At 39.3% G+C, this 15,261-nt stretch overlaps 1 long non-coding RNA gene across 1 annotated transcript; it reads right to left on the minus strand.

Moving 5' to 3' along the window:
• Positions 1 to 6,442: 6,442 nt before the first annotated feature.
• LOC102149306 (uncharacterized) lies at positions 6,443 to 13,660 on the minus strand. The gene is made up of 5 exons (XR_289043.4): positions 13,565 to 13,660; positions 12,916 to 13,043; positions 11,729 to 11,879; positions 7,758 to 7,951; positions 6,443 to 6,736 (listed from the first exon to the last, which is right to left on the minus strand). It is a non-coding gene; the product is annotated as an uncharacterized lncRNA (long non-coding RNA).
• Positions 13,661 to 15,261: the final 1,601 nt, after the last annotated feature.

Below are 15,261 nucleotides of genomic sequence, written 5' to 3' on the forward strand. Positions count from 1 at the left end.
ATTCCTTTCCTCAGGGAACTGCCATCATCTATCCTTCAGGAAGAGTCCATCGTAGATTTTTTGTTTTTTAATAACAAATTACATGTGATTTGTATTTATAAATAAAAATCAAAGAGGATCGGCTTATTACTAAGTTTTCTCGTACTACTAGTGCCTAATAGGAAACGAAAACAGAAACAGTACCATTCCCTTCACAGAAAGAAAGTACGATACTTCTGTTTCATAATTCAAACTGGTTGCTACCAAAAAGATTGCTCCCTCAATGCAAGCATATCTCCAGTTTTGCCTCAGTCGCTATCAGATAATCTTTCAATGTTTGGGGAAATGTCCACTTTCAGTAAATGTCTTTTTTTTCCTCCCACACAGGATGCGAGAATCAAAGTTGTCCTCAGTGGCTTCTCTCAACACTTCTGGACCCCATGAGAGAAATCTCTGAAGCTCGCTAGTCCCCCACCGCACCGTGTAAACTCACTGAAAACCCTAAGTGATGGAGTAAACGGCTTCCTGTGGCTTACTGACTCAAATGCGACAGTGCTCAAATCCTTTCCTTTGCCAAAGTTAATAACCCAACACAATCATCAATGCTGAAAGTTTCATGAAAATATTAAAAGTATCTCATGTATTATAAATGTTTTCTTTCTACATTCAGCTCAACTTCTCTGGTGCTAATTATCCCCAGAATATTTCTGAATTTGTTTGTTAATTCCCTCTTGAGAGCAGTGGACTGTAACTGCATTTCAACTGCCTAGAATATTCTACTTATATGGCTCTGACTGCATGTATCCAATTCTTCCAACACTGCTGATTGTGCTCTTCGTATGATCAGTTCAATAGAAGGTGACTTCAAAAAATCTGGACGCCATTTATGTACAGAATTTGAAGCGTGCATGTTTTTCATGAGGAAGCTTTAAGGGTTTTTTGGAATTTTTACGTCTCCCTCTATTACATTGAGAAAATTGGGTTCAGGGAAATTTGTACTATTTTTCACATGCTTTTAGCAATGTCTGAGAAAATGCTGTTCAGTACCCCAAATGCCTACAAGACAGAAGGATTTCACTTTTCATCCATTGGCAGGTACGCTACCTCCCCTGGGTTTCACTCATTCACCAAATATTTATTGAAAGTCACCAATTTCTTAGGCGTTGTTTCAGCTCGCTGGAATAGGAACAAATTAAACAACATTTCAGTCCTTACATTCTAGAAGGGAAGATAGACAATAAACAAATAAATCAACATGCTACACAGTATCTGGTAACGATGACCGCTATGAAAACAAACACAGTCAGCAACTAGAGTGGCCATGAAAGGGCTGTGTCACATGGATGGTCAGGAAAGTTCTTGAAGAGGGTGGCATTTCAACAGAGATACCAGTTTGTGCTTCTTTTGACTTGTGGTTCCTTGTGGAAGGATTCGTTAAATTCTACAGCTCTTATTTGTCTCGCGGATATTCTTGAGGTTTCCTGCTAAGGGTACTGTAGTGAACATAAGCCCTATATCTAAACAGGGGCCTATCAGACTACTTAGAAGACTTTCTTTCTCTTACTGAGACCCTATCAAATTTGTGCCACCCTAGGTGACCTGTGAGATCAACATTAGGTTCCACGACAGCAATTAAATATAATAGCATATGGTGATAATGATGATGATGATGATATATAATAAAAGGCACCCTTAAGATAGATTTTTAAGCCTCAGTACACAATCTGTTCTTACTTTAGATACTTCACTAGGGCCTAGAACTCCACATATTTTTCTACTATTGTTTTTATAAAAGTAAAATATTGATCATTTCTTCAGAGTTTGTCATATGTTGATTATAAAGGAACATGGACCACTGCTCAGTAAGAGCCTATGACACGTATGATGGGTCATTTTAAGGCTGAGTCATTTTAAGTACAACCTTATTGCTTTTTAATGAATAGATCTCCTCTGCTTGTTCCTTTGAAAGGAGCGTTTAGATTGAAGTGTTCCTAGACAGGGTAACGACAGCTTCAGTTGCCAGGTGTCATCGAGAGGCCAGCTGTGCTCTTACATTGCCAAGTTTTCTGCAAAGACTTTGGTGAAGTAACAGGGCAAATCCTAATTTATAAACATGTTGGGGGGCAAAAGATAAATATACTATAAATGCTGTAATAACACTTTATCTTTTACCTCTTGTCCCTCTTTATGTTGGTTGTATTCAGTTAGATTGATCGTCGATTTGGTGATTTTCTGAACATGATTATTGATTCCGCATCTTGACTTTTTGTTTTACCTTTTCCCATGACTGCTCATGATATTTACATAACTTCAACTAATCAATAGGAGCTTTTCCCCTTTTAATTATGGTGATTATATTGAAGAATTAATTATTCTCTTTCATGGAAACAATAAAATTAAATCTAAATTTGGTCATCCAGTCTTTGTTATTTTATAAAAGAAAGCTTGGTAAGATTAACTGCTCATTAAAGTTAATTCTACTCTCTCTTTTGTTATTAAATGACCTTTTTATTCATTCACCTTTAAGAAAATAAACTAAGTGCTACTAGTCCAAATAAGACAAGACCCCAAATATTTTTACTGTGAAAATTTGGCATATGTATCAAATAGAAAAATAATCCTCAAAAGAATATTTTCTAGCATAACTTTGGGCAAAAGATAGTTGACATTATTTATTAATCCTAATGGAATAGTCACTTGGTTGAGAACTTGGGCGAGTATGACTACACAGTCCTTTTCAAGAAAACTTCAGCTGAAAAATCTGGAATGATGAGGTTAGAGTTTATAAGCCTCAGCCATTCGCCATGGAAATCTACACATTGTCTTTACTTTGTGAAGATAACTTATTTAACCCTTTTAATCATGCCAGAAACTACACTTCATTAAGCTTTACTATAGGTAAACAAATTGAATTCTGCTTGAACAGAAGAATAAACAGTAGATGAGTTTTCAGTAAGAATTGATCTTTTGGATCCTTCACATGAAACTGAGAACACAGAAAGGAACATGCTGTGGATTGCTACCAGTTCGATTAGTAGTTAAAAGGACAACTTAGAAACAGTGGGAACAACAATCTGGAATTTAAATAAAAAATATCACAGTCATAGAGTAATAGAATCCTGAAAACTCTGAGTTTAAAAAATTAACTTAAATTACATGAAATAACCAACTATCTAATGCTATCTCCCCTAAAAATGATTACTAAGTGGTTGTCTTCCAGCCTTGATTGAACACATGCAACAGGCAACTCACTACTTTGCTTCTATCTTTCTATCTTTCTTAGAAAATTGCAATAAGGGGCCAGCCCTGTGGCATAATGGTTAAGTCTGTGCACTCCACTTTGGCAGCCCAGGGCTTGCAGGTTTGGATCCCAGGCACCGACCTACCCATTACTCATCAAGCCATGCTGTGGTGGTGTCTCACATACAAAATAGAAGAAAATTGGCACAGATGTTAGCTCAGGGCCAATTTTCCTCACCCCCTAAAAAAAAATTGTGATAAAAATCAAACCTGCTGTTCATCCTCATTTTATCCTTTGGGGTTTAAATGGAACCGTCTTAACGGATAGAACATATCAACAGCCCACTCTTTGAAGACAGCAGTGAACATTGTGGAGCCAAACGAGGCTGCTGTGTCCTTCATTCTAGAGTCTAGAAACCATTTCTATTAATGTGGTCTAGGATAACATTAGCCTTTGTGGGTAGACATCATAAACTTGACACAAAGTGAACTCAGTCAGTTCTAACAACGTTGCTGCCAAGTTGTGTATCCTAATTAAAACGATTTAGAATCTAATTCTGCCTTCTTTTCAGTTTTTAGTTTAATCTTCTCGTCTTCTCAAAATCATGTCCCATATGTCAGTGTATTGAGTATACGATTATAATTTGGTCCAAATTATTGACAAACATGTTGAAAAGAAGAGATATAAAGAGTTGGGCATTTGATGCACCCCTAGAAACTTCTAGATTTATGTTAAACCTTCAATCAGTGTCATTTGGTACAGTCACTTCACCAGTTTGTAATCTACCTAATTATAGTAGAGTTTAGCTATTTCTTCACTTTGGCAAGAAATCTATCATTGAGATGACTTTTATATATTAGCTGATATCCAGATACCTAGTCTGTTATAGATGATTGTTCTTTGAACTTAGGAATACCATCAAAGAAAGAAATAGGATTGTTCACGTTTTATTTCCTTTTTCTCCTCCTTCTGCAATCCATTCAATCACCAGGTACAGCAGATTTCCTTCTAACATTGATTTAATCTTTTCCCTTTCCATGTTCCTGCTAGCACCTTTGTCCAAGTGTATTTCACCTCAATTTATTGCCTCCTAACCAGAGGTGGATCCATATTTGAGGAGATCTGAAGTTTATACAATTCTCAGGGTCCTCTTTAATAAAAATAATACAGAATTACAAAAATAAAATTATGTGTTCTGAAAGTGCCCTGTGCGAGGGAGGAAGCCTGAGGCTCAGCTTCACAGGAAAGCTGCCTCTGGGCTCACTGACTGATCAGCGGTTGGAGTGAAGTGTTGACAAGACGGACAAGGGTCCTGCTCCAGTGGCCTTTACATTCTAATGACAGGAGATATTTCTGTGCGTTAAGACCAGCAACACATCCAGTCTTCGGGTGCTAATTAATACGAGCATAATGTTGGCACAACAAATGGGAAGTTAGCCCTTAAAACAGATTGTGATTGACAGCTCATTTCCTTCCTTGTTTCATTCCTTCCTTCCCTGTTTGCTTCCTTCCTCCTTCTCTCCTTCTTTGTTTCCTTCCCTCCCTCATTCCTTCCTCCTTCTTTCCATCTTCCTTCCTTCCTTCTTTCTTCCTCTTTCCTTCCTTCTTGCCCTCCTTGCCTCCTTCTTTCTTCCTTCTTCCTTCCTTCCCTCTTTCCCTTCTTCCTTCCTTCTTTTCTTTTGTTTTTCTTTCTTACTGTTTTTGTTTTTTTGCCTCCAATTCAGATCCCTCTGCATCCTGACCCACACCCCAAACAGAGCTACCTTTCCCAACTTGACTTGATTTCTGCCTTAATGTTTTAAATTAAGGCATCTACCCCTGGGGAGCTATTTTCCAAACTTCGGGTTCCTCATTTCCTGTCTCAGTGGGACCCCCTCCTCAGGGCCGCGAGCACCACGGGAGGAGCCGGCAGTAGAACGAGAGGCTGAGGAAAGCAGGGCCTGGAGCTTCACAATCTGTGCTCTTTACAGCAGCCTACCTCCTTGTTGGGGATGTTGGAGACACTCTGGGACCATATTTGTGCTTTGCTGTTTTATAAAAGCCGATACTCATTATGATAACAAGTATTTGAACATCAGTTTATTACCTTAAATTGTTGACATGTGCCGTATACCAAACTCTTTCTGCATGTGCACTTTTAGACTGTGAAATTATGTTCTAAATAACACTATTATATTATCTCTTAAAATGCAAGCCAGTGAAAGTGAGCCACATCAGGAATCACAAGGAAGCTTTTAAAATGCTGATTTCTAGGTCCTGTCCCACGATGTGGTAGAGAGAGGAGCAAAGCCCTTCAGGGAAAAAGACAAGGCGAGTGGTTCTCAAATTTTAGCAAGCACCAGAATCATCTGGAAGGTTGTTTAAAACAGATGGCTGGGCCTCAACCCAAGAGTTTCAGATTCAGTCTGTTTGGGGGGAAACCTGAGAATTTGCATTTCTAACAAGGTCCCGAGTGATTCTGACACCACTGGTCCAGAGACTATGCTGTGAGGAGAGTTGGACTAGGCCTCCCATGGCGGCTGACTCACTCCAGCTTCACTAAGAACACCATTCAAACCAACACCTCAGCAAAATCACAAATCTCCATGAGTCACCAATTTAACAATCGTTGTACACGGGCAATTTTCAATCCATAAATGTGAAGAGTCTGCTGAGCTTTCATCTGCCTTTTTACAGTTGAGTGCTACACTGAAGCTTAACCTTCGTCTCTTTTATAAGGGACACATATTTCTTTTTTTTTTTTTTGAGGAAGATTAGCCCTGAGCTAACTACTGCCAGTCCTCCTCCTTTTGCTGATGAAGACTGGCCCTGAGCTAACATCCGTGCCCATCTTCCTCTACTTTATATGTGTGATGCCTACCACAGCATGGCGTGCCAAGCAGTGCCATGTCCACACCCGGGATCCGAACCAGCGAACCCTGGGCCACCGAGAAGTGGAACGTGTGAACTTGACCGCTGTGCCACCGGGCCAGCCCCAAGGGGCACATATTTCTTTTATCCAAGTACCTGGACAAGGCTGTGATTTAAATGGTGAAAACTCAATGACAATGAACCCAATGCAAAGATCAAGCTTTTATGTAAATTTCCAAGTCATATCTGCTTCTACACATTAGAACTAAAATAGTCATTTATTTTAAATCTATCACAGTGTAGTGAGGACTGCGTATTATCAAATTTTGCTAGGTTATTTGCAAGAACAAACAAAGGCAAAATCTCAATGACTTACACTAATAAAGATTTATTTCTTGTTCGTGTTACGAGTCATCTGTGGATCAGCTGCAGCTCCTCTCTATCTATCTTCTCATTCCAGGAGCCAGGCTGAAAGGAGCAGTTCCTGTGGGGGTGTGACTTTGGCATTGCAGAGGGAGGGAGAAATGGCTGAAGGACACTAGGGTTCTCAAAGCTTCTGCTTGGTTACAGTATACTCTACTTCTGTGTACATTCCACTGGGCAAGTAGTCACATGGTCCAGACTGGTGTCACTGTGTCATATGACCACATATGGGGATGTATAATCCTGCAGGTTGGGCATCAAATAATTGGAAAATAAAGTACAATATTACACACTAGAAACTAAGCTTTTCATTTAGCTCTAAATATTCCAGAGAGTATGCCCAGGAATTTCAGTGAAATAAGAGATCTCTTTGAAATAAGACTCCTAAACAAAGAACAAATATTATCTGCCCACTCTGTCTTAGAAAAAAGACAAGACCAAATGATGGACAAACTGAAAAGAGAAGAGCATTGTAAGAGTCCTTTTCAGTCTGCCCCTGAAAATAGAACCCATGGCCAAACTCTTTGGTTTCCCATCTGCAATGCAGAATTAGAAAATATCCCATAACCCTTTAGGGATAATGTAAGAACTCATTAATTTCCAGAGAGGTTAGCAATTTCCCCCAAGGTATTTTCAAGGTTCTGTGTTCCCTCAGAAAAAAAAAGTGTCAAAAGTCTAAATTTATTTTTAGTTGCTATTAAATTCATGACATTGTACTTATCCTGGAAAGAATATCTGAAAACTTCATTTCTGACCTTGTTAAAGTGATTTTAAAGTGCTTTAACCATTTTTTTTTTACTTTGATAGATTATGTATCTTCTACTATTAAATGAGTAGGGCCAAGGGCACTTGGTAATAAAATTAACCTTGATCTCCTTTCTAAACTTAGAATTATCTTATGTACTAGTTAATACATATATAATTAATACTTGGCATAACACGTTTTACTCCTCTGGCATAATTTTCTATTAGCCTATTTTCCATACATACTTAAAAGAAATGTATACTTAACTGAAATTTTTGTTCTCTAAGGAAGAAATTCTAATTACTCTTTTACTATAGGCAGCAGCTGAGATAGCAAGACTCCAGCTGCTTTTGTACCAAATCGCTCAGAGGTGTCTAATGTGGTGTCAGTGGCTTCCTGGACCTTTCCCCAGTGGTTTGTGTGAAGACAATGCAGAGAATGATGCTATTGAATTTTCAAATTTGGTAATTCCCAAATACCAAGAACTATGACATAAAACGGAGGGTGCTATTTGCTTACCAGCTGCCACACTAAACAGGACAACTTGTAATTTCCATGACTACTAGAAGCCAACAGTAAGGGAAGGGTGCCCGGATGAATCCAAGAGACAATTCAGAACAGCTCTCTGGGGTCTCAGACAAGAACCGTGGCAACAGTTGCCGATGTGAAAGGAGTCGGTCAGAAGTGGAGCATTCCTTAGAGGGGTGTGGTGCCTGATGAGCAAGAGAAAACAGTGATGAAACATGGCTGCCATTCACCGCACCTAGATGCACCTTTTCCTTGTCTCTGAAATTAGGTTTTGGCCACCTTATTATTGAGGCACACAGGCTTTCAGAGATCTTTTCCACGTCCTGTCTCACTCTCTCCTCGCAGCCTTTCCAGTCCTATCCACTTTGAAGATAAGGAAATCGCATTTCAGAGAATTTAAGTAATTTCTCCAAAGTCCCACATCTCGTTAACAGAAGAACTGGAACTTGAATCCAGGTCCTCCATTTCGTATTCTGATTCCCTTTACCGTAAAGCAAGGCTGCCTACCACTGATTTTTTAAAAAAATAATCAAATTGCTTTAGAACCAATTTAGTTCCCTCCTTAACATTTCTGAGAGCACTGAATTGATTATTTTAAATCTCGTGTTCTTTATCACATGGAAGGTATTTGTATGTGTATTACATACCCACCTATTAGAAGTGTTTAACAATAGCCCAATCTTGCTGCTAGGCGTAGGATCTGCTTGTCAGAGCAGGTTTGGTAAATTTCCAGAGTTACAGAAAGTGTTTCTTACATGCATCTTTAGGCTTGAATTTGCCAAAAGGTTCTACCAGACATCTGAATCACATCCCCCACAGCTGAGACACCAAACTGGAGCACAGATGATGTATCTGGGAGGGGGCTCCAGGGAGCTTTCTGGGGTGTGGTTAAGTATCTATGTCCTGATTTGGTTAAACAAGTATATACGTATACAAAATGTCTACAAACTTGGCATTTACTATTTGCTTACTTACCGAATGTAGGTTTTACTTCAATACAAAAAAACAAATACAAGAAAAACAGAGCGCTCGTGGAGAGTCGGGGGAATGGAGATGGAGTGCTCCCTGTCCCTCAGCTCTCATCTCTACTCCACCTGTACGTCTCAGTGACTCTACCTCCAAAATATATCCCGAATCCAACCACTTCTCTCCATCTCCACCACTTCCTTCCTGGTTCAACCCAATGATACTTCTCATCTGGGATATTCCAGTGCCTTCCTGACTGTCTTTCTGCTTCCACTCCTGCCCCACCTCGCTCAGTTTGTTGTTGGCACAGGGGCCAAAGCCAGATACTTTAGGACAGATCGTGTCACTCCAGCTGGAAGCCCCCCACGGCTGTTATCTTAGAATATAATACAACCAAGCTCCATGTGACCAGGCCTTTCTCTGACTCCCCAAGATCTTTCCACATAATTCCACCTGCTGTGCTCTAGATACCCTGTCTTTTCTTTTCCTCAAACATGCCAAACTCATTCTCCATCTAGGGTTCTGGAATGAGCTATTCTCACTCTGGCTGCAATGCTTTACCCTGAGATTTCTTGGACTCTTTCTTATCACACAAATCTCTGTCTAAATGTCACCTCCTCAGCCACCTTTCACATTCCAATAAAGGGAAGCTGACAATAAGTAAACAAAGAAATTAATTAAATAATAAAAATATCAGCATTAATAAGAGCTACGCAGAGAACAGAAGTAGCATGACGTGATAGTGTGACTAGGAAGGCCTCTGCAAAGACCTGCTCAGTGACCCCTCCTGCCCTCATGACGATCAGAGCCCCCACTATGGGACATGGAGAAAGCATTGCAGTCTTAGATATAATACTGTCTCTTTCCAAAATGGCACTTTCTTTTTTTTTAAAGATTTTATTTTTTCCTTTTTCTCCCCAAAGCCCCCTGGTGCATAGTTATATATTCTTCGTTGTGGATCCTTCTAGTTGTGGCATGTGGGACGCTGCCTCAGCGTGGTTTGATGAGCAGTGCCATGTCCGCGCCCAGGATTCCAACCAACAAAACACTGGGCCGCCTGCAGTGGAGTGCGCCAACTTAACCACTTGGCCACGGGACCAGCCCCAAAATGGCACCTTTTTTGAGCTTCCCTGAAGAAGTTTGCTAGGTAACCCAAATTACCTTGAAGGAAGTTTCATTAACCACAGCTTGTACTTGTTCACAGAGTCTGAGAGACTACACTCCATTTTAAATTGCTATAGGATTCTGTGAGACAAATTGCAAACCATTACATCAACCCAAAGACAGTAAAAAACACACAGACAATTCCTTCCTCCTTTTCTCTATCTGTGGAGTGAAGTTAATGAGACGTTGTAACGTACCACAAAACCATCTTCGTAAAATGGGTTTGGATATAAATAGAAAGAATGGAACTGTTTCGTCCTAAATATGTGTCACATTTATGTACTTTGAATCATCATAGGGTTCACGGATGGTCTGAGAACGTTCTGTGGGTTTGCAATGATTCTGACAAACAAACAAAAGCATCTAGCATTGGCTAGGTCTAAAAACCTGGGCACCAAAATTCCGGACACTGCCCTTAACACAAATCTCAGAGTCATCTTGGATTGTTTATAACAAGTTGAGATATTTTAAAACAAATCTAAACTTATGGAGAGAAAAATGATATCTTTGAGAAAAGTATATCTTGGAACTCAAAAGGAACAGCACATAGGCACAGAAGGTCGTAATTCTTAGGGTCAGTTTTCTCTTTCAGGTTGCGTCTTAATGGATAGGAACAGCCATTCAAAAGGAGGATATTTTAAGGAAATTTCCCATCACTGCCAAACAGTACCAGTGCTAATTTCATAAAGACAAAAGGTATCTGATGAACAACTCCTTTCTTTGATGCTTAATATTATAATAGATTTTAAAATTTAATGTGGATTGTCACTTACTATCTCTGTTGTAATATTCTAACCAACAGGAAAAAATTAAGTTCTATCAGGCTTCTTCTTTTCTTCTTGTTTGGTAAGAATGTCAAGACTCTTCCAACAATGATTCACTTTCTGGTCTTTGTAGTTCCACTCAGGGCTTACTTACATAATAAAGAATAATATTTTTAATACACTATTGAGGATTTTAGTACAAAATAAGGCGATCGTTATTAAAAGTGTCAAACTTTTAAAAAGGGAACTCTACAGTCTTGCAAGTCGTCAGATATCTTCAAATTCTAAAGAGCAAAAAGCAATCGAAAAGCTGATTTTCAAGTGAGTCGCATTTGCAGAAAAAATGGAAGAAATACTGGAAAGATTGAGGCATTTTTTAATAACAGAAAATTGCATTGCTAAATTTCTCTTTTTTAAAGCATCTTAAAATATTTCACAAAATCCTTTTCATCAAATGTGTGTCTTCTCTCAGGAAAGAGAATATACACTTGGGATGAGATTTCAGCATTATTCAAAAATGGAAAAAGAACTAATATTTAAATTTTATAAATTATGCTAGGATTAGGTTAATACTCACACTAGAATATTGCTGTGAAAATCAGAATATCAACCGTTAGATTAATGTCATCTTACCACTGACTTTAAGGATATATTTTGTCATGTTTTGACTTAGAAAGTATCTATTTAAATCCTTCATTTTTACAATACTCATCATAGCAATGATAAATGATGATTAAATTAAGCTCTACCTGGAACACAGCCATTTTTCCTATATTCTATTAAACATAATCTGCATCTTATGTAGTTTTTAATATGCCAGGCACTATGCCAAATATATTACATGTCTCAATTACTACAATGGCCCTGGGAAGGAACCAGAAGCTGGATGACGTGAAGTAGTTTGCCTGTTTTGTTCACTGATAACATCTAGTACTTAGAACTGTGTGTCACATAGTAAGGGTTCAATAAGTATTTGTTGAACTGAATGACTTTTACGCATGAGGCAAGTGAAAGTGCTACATACATAAAAGAAAAGTCATATTCTTGTTTGGCTAACTTCTTTCTTACCTTCCACCTCTGTGGCACCATATGGCTGACTTTCCAGGAAAAACGATTTCTTCTGGGTGGAGAAAACAATCAATAATTCTGCGTAAGTTCTGAGTTTTCTTCTGTGGGTTTACAATAGCCAGGCCTCCAAGCTCCAGGTCAGAGAACAGCACTGATAACAAAGGATAAATGATCCTAATGCCTAGGGGGGAAGCAACACTCAAAGTGCAGTTTTAGAAGGCTCTGAACATGGGAAATTGATATCTTCTGCCTCTCATTTGCAGGGGCCCTGGGCTGCACTCTGAGCATCTGATGGAGCTCCTGACTCCGGGTGGCAGTGGTAACATCAGGAGTCAGACCCCTGAGGTGCTCAGGAGCTTCTGTTTTTAAACATCTTATTGAACTACAGAGCTTCGGCCTATTGAGGTTGGCTCCAAAGGATCAGAAAAGATGACTGAGTGGTGCTCTTGAGTGACTGTGTAGTCAGATTAACTCACGGGTCACCAAGCCACCTTTATATCTGTCACTAGAGTTAAGATATTGCTCTATCCATAATCAAGGACAGAGAGAGACTGAGCAAGTCTATAGAACCCAAGTTGGAATAGGTGTGGTCATGAGGCCAGGGAGGTCCATGCATAAACCTAACTTGGGATTTGCAGGTCATTGGACAACATCATTTAAGAGATCTCTTAAAATGAAGTGCAGGGGCTGGCCTGGTAGTGCAGCAGTTAAGTTCGCACATTCTCGGCAGCCCAGGGTTCACCGGTTCGGATCCTGGGTGCGGACATGGCACTGCTTGGCACGCCATGCTGTGGTAGGTGTCCCACATATAAAGTAGAGGAAGATGGGCATGGATGTTAGCTCAGGGCCAGGCTTCCTCAGCAAAAAGAGGAGGACTGGCAGTAGTTAGCTCAGGGCTAATCTTCCCCCCCCCCCCCCAAAAAAGGCAAGTGCATGTTGTATTAGGGAGGCCAAAAAGAGGTAACATGGGTGATTCCAGAAAGTGAGGCCCCAAAGATCGTGGCAACCCAAGCTTCTCTTTACAGCCCTTTTTCCAAGCCCCCCAGAGGCATCGAATGCCCTTTCTTTAGTGCAGGGACCATATATTTCTGAAGCATATTCTAAAAGCCCAGTGCTTGAATTCTGACAGAATGAATATTGGCAAACTTAGGGAAGACAACTGAATTTGTGAAATGCCTTATTATTACCAGCTGCTTCCTGCAAGTGCCATTCCGCACACTAGGGCTCCTTTTGGCTTAAAGTTTCTGCTGTGACCCCCAGTTCTGAATGTGCTCCTTCCTCTCTTCTTAGATCTCCAGCCAGGAATTTGAACACACTGAGAAAAACAAAAGAAATTTCCAGGGGAGTGTAGATACAAAGGTTATCAATTGAAAAAGTTCTCCCTAAAGGTGGTATTTAATATGAATGTTAAAATCTGGTATTACTTTACCTTGGGTGACTGAGAAAGGCAGAAAGCTTCAATTGTTAAAAAGACTTAAAAAATATAATTCAAAAAAGTCTTGGATAAAAATTCAAGCAGCTGTCTAATATCTTGTAACTGTTTAATATGATTTATTGTGAGTTCTTTAGCTTCCTGTTAGAATGTTGATTAGTCAACGCATACATATGCGCGCATGCACACACACACGCGCACACACACACAATTATATCATTAGTATTCCTGCAGGTCACTTAACACATCCACGTGCTGCTTCTCTAACCTCTTGATCCCTTCTCAATGCTGGTGACAAGTAGCAATTGCTACTGACACAAAGCAAAAGAGAAACTACAAAAATTATTACATGATCTTGGGATCAATCAATAATCTGAAAAACATGCTGGAAAAGAAATCATTACCTTTTTAGAGCTTTAACAACAGGCTCTGACTCAGACGATTCTGCCTTGACTTTCTGACTTGAACCTGAGTCTAGGTTAAGTAACCACCACTTCCTCATTCGTAAATGGGCTGTCTTGGTACCACCCGTTACTTCCCCTAGAGGGATTTCCTCAGAAGTCACTAGACTGCTATTAAAACAAAGTTAAGTTTCAAAAGTTTCAGGAGGAGTCCCATGTAATTATTACAAGCATCATTCTAAATCATATTGTGCTTGTTGCATGAAATACGAGAAGCAAAACAGACATTTTCTTTAAAATTACTATTTTTTTTATTTTTAAAATTTTTTCTGACTTGCGAAAGTGGAAAAGCATTTCTACATCCAATAGATAATGTAATATTTTGTAAGTGGTGAACATGTACAGCTGATTAAAAATACCTGTTTTGAGATTAACAGCCGAAGAAGAGTTATTATTAAGCAGAAGTTACTCTTAAATAGAAGAGTTACTATTAAATAGGGCTTTCTAATGAAAATAGGTCTTTATAAATAAGATATTCGAGGTGCATTGCAGTTCTAGAGACTTAAACTGCTTCTGGCACATCGTAAGGGCTCAGTATATATTTGTACTACTGAATGAATTTTACTGATGGGGAAAGTGCTATGTATGGTAGTGAAAAGTAGTTTCTCGTTAGACTAAATGCTTACTTTTCATCCATACTGCACTGAATAGTGGGACGTTCCAGAAAAAGGAAAATTATCTATTGAACTGTTACAGTTCTTTTATTTACTCCTAAAACAGTGCGATAATATGACTGTATATAAGCAAGCCACTAACTACAGTCTCAAATATGATGTATTATTCCTTCAAACTAAAAGCATTATTTGAAATTTTTAAAAGTAGAGGTGACTAGAAAGTCCAAATATAGGTGAAACTGAAATACAAGTTTCAAAATCCAGCATGTCCACTGCAGGGGATTGGAATTGGCCACCTGAAGATATGTCTCTTTGGCATGAGGATTATTTTGGGCTGGTTACTTTTAAAAACTGCAGACATGAGAGAAACTCTGAAAAGCAGAAGTTACCTTTGTAAGAGACATTTACATTTGTAAAGGAAATCTCCATCTGTAAAGGTGTTCCCCTCTCTGTACCAGGAAGAATGGGGAGGACCTTATCTCTAGAGACTCTTATCAATGCAGAAGGCAAGGACTTAAATTTGTATAATAACCTTACTCTTGTTTGCTGTGCTTTTCTGGTGATCTCCCACCACTGTATCCTCCCACCCCCGACATCCTCCTTTGCCTTTAGCTGAAAAGGGTATTTAAGATGAGAACCTCTGCCATTTTGGTGAGTTACTTGGTTTTTCTGGGTCTCTCCCATGTGTACATGTTATAAAGCTTTGTTTAATTTTCTCCTGTTATTCTGTTTCATCTGAATTTAGTTCATTGTCTGACCAGAAGGACCCAGAGTGGGTAGAGGAAATGTCTTACTCCCCTACAGTTTGGAGACTTGGACAGGATAAAATTTAACTGGCTGCACACTGCTCACTCCTGGACTGCTGCAGTCGAGAGATCCTGGACCCCTGACAAGAGCTGGCAAGAGGTAAGAGTTCTTACCATGTCAGTCTCCCGTATCTCTGCCTGCATGGTCCAATGAAAGCAAGAGTGGTGAGTTTTTTTGCTTTTCTTAACTTAGATTAGCAGGAGAAAATTTTGGTGAGGC

The sequence above is a fragment of the Equus caballus genome, chromosome 1 (assembly GCF_041296265.1).
Source record: "Equus caballus isolate H_3958 breed thoroughbred chromosome 1, TB-T2T, whole genome shotgun sequence".
Taxonomy (NCBI): domain Eukaryota; kingdom Metazoa; phylum Chordata; class Mammalia; order Perissodactyla; family Equidae; genus Equus; species Equus caballus.